General features: G+C 38.8%; 1 non-coding gene across 1 annotated transcript; it reads left to right on the forward strand.

Annotated features, from left to right (window-relative positions):
- Window positions 1-1,448: 1,448 nt before the first annotated feature.
- On the forward strand, window positions 1,449-1,554 carry LOC119473093. Its single transcript, XR_005202266.1, has one exon. It is a non-coding gene; the product is annotated as a U6 spliceosomal RNA (small nuclear RNA).
- Window positions 1,555-2,115: the final 561 nt, after the last annotated feature.

A 2,115-nucleotide genomic window follows, 5' to 3' on the forward strand; every position in this document is an offset into this window, starting at 1 on the left:
AGTTCTAGATCCTTGAGGAATCACCACACAGTCTTCCACAATGGTTGAACTAATTTACACGCCCACCAACAGTGTAAAAATGTTCTATTTCTCCACATCCTCTCTGGCATTTAAGCTTTCTTAATAATTGTACTTCTAACATGTCCTCTGGTGCCTTCAAATACTGCTACTGTTAGCAAGGATATTAATATCATTAACCCAATGATTAATACAATTAAACTTTAAAAAATGAGACCCTAAAAGCAATATCTTAGGGACATTTTTAATACTAAAACCATACTTGCCAAAAAGCTATGGCTGCTGGGTGAGGTGGCTTAAGCCTGTAATCCCAGCACTTTGGGAAGCTGAGATGGGTGTATCACTTAGGTCAGGAGTTCAAGATCAACCTGGCCAACATGGTGAAACCTTGTCTCTACTAAAAATATGAAAATTAGCCGGGTATGGTGGCATGTACCTATGGTCCCAGCTACTTGGGAGGCTGAGGCAGGAGAATCACATGCACACAGGAAGCGGAGGTTGCAGTGAGCCAAGATTGCACTACTGCACTCCAGCCTGGGTGGCAGAGAGAGACTCCACCTCAAAACAAACAAACAAACAAAAATGCTATGACTTTTCGTAATCTAGGGTAGGCAAACTGTGATTATTAATTTTATGTGTCAACTCAACTGGGCCATGGGATGCCCAGATATCTGATTAAATATTACTTTGAAGTGCATCTGCGTGTTTCTGGAAGAGATAAGCACTTGAACTGGTAGAGTAAAGCAGATGGCCCTTGCCAATGTGAATGGGCATAATGTGGGGGAAGGTTGAATATGCTCTCGTCTGCCTGACTTATTGCATTGAGGCATCAATATTATCCTGCCTGAAGCACTCTTAGTTCTCAGAGCTTCAGACCTGGACTGGAATCTATACTATCAACCCTCTACCTTTCAGGCCCTCAAACTATACCACATTTCTTGAGTCTCCAGTTTGCAGACAGTGGGTCTTGGGACTTCTCAGTCTTCATAATCCCACGGACCAATGCCTTATATAATAAATAGAATGTGTGTGTGTGTGTGTGTGTGTATGTGTGTGTGTGTACACATATATATATTTCTCTGGAGGACCTTGACTAATACAGAGACATTCTAGTTGAACATCTTGAATAACACTGAATGATACTGAAATTATTTTATATACACGGAACAAGCCAATATGATGACTTCCCTTTGAATCATTAAAACTCATCTTTAATTCCAACTGATGCCACCATACATCTGGGATCAAAACAGCAAAGCAGAAGAGGAGATGATATTTAATAATTTATATAATCACAAAAATAAACATAATATTGAAAAATCTAATTGTACCTAATTAGGCACAATTTGACCTGTGTCGAGTTGATCTCTGTACTTAAGGAAAAAAAAAAAATTGACTAAGCCAAGTAGCATTATTTTTAAAAAGAAATAGTGCTTGCTTCGGCAGCACATATACTAAACTTGGAACGATACAGAGAAGATAGAATGGCCCCTACACAAGGATGACACACAAATTCATGAAGTGTTCCATATTTAAAAAAGAAAAAAAAAGAAAAAGAAATATCCAGCATAAAACATTTAATTATTTTTAATCCATCATCAATCATACCCAAGATTGCCAGATTATCTCCCTAATTTATGTATGTAGATGACTCTATCACTCCAGGTATATACAGAAAAAAGAAAAAAAAAAAAACCTTCTTCAAAGTAGAATATCAGTGTAAAGTAAGATTTAAATAATAAATCTCAATCATCATGGCAGATGGGAGAAAGACTAGATTGCAGCTCTGACTTGGATGGACAGAGCAACGTGCAGAGGCTTGCATTGTGAACTTTAGCTCCAGCCTGACTATAAAAACAAACCAGCAATCCCAAGAGAATCTACAGACCCTCTGAAGGAAGCACACTGCTCCTGTAAGAACAGGGAGACACCCCAAATACTGTGAGTGCCCCAACTGTGGAAGTGAAAAAGGGAGAGCCTTTTTCCACCACTGGTTTCTCTTCATACTACCACTGCTGATGCTCTCTGACAAGTGCCACCTCCTGACAGGAGGCAAACCAGAACAAAAATAGAGTATTTTGTTTGTCCTTTTTTTTT

This window comes from Cebus imitator, unplaced genomic scaffold (genome assembly GCF_001604975.1).
Source record: "Cebus imitator isolate Cc_AM_T3 unplaced genomic scaffold, Cebus_imitator-1.0 Scaffold131, whole genome shotgun sequence".
NCBI lineage: Eukaryota > Metazoa > Chordata > Mammalia > Primates > Cebidae > Cebus > Cebus imitator.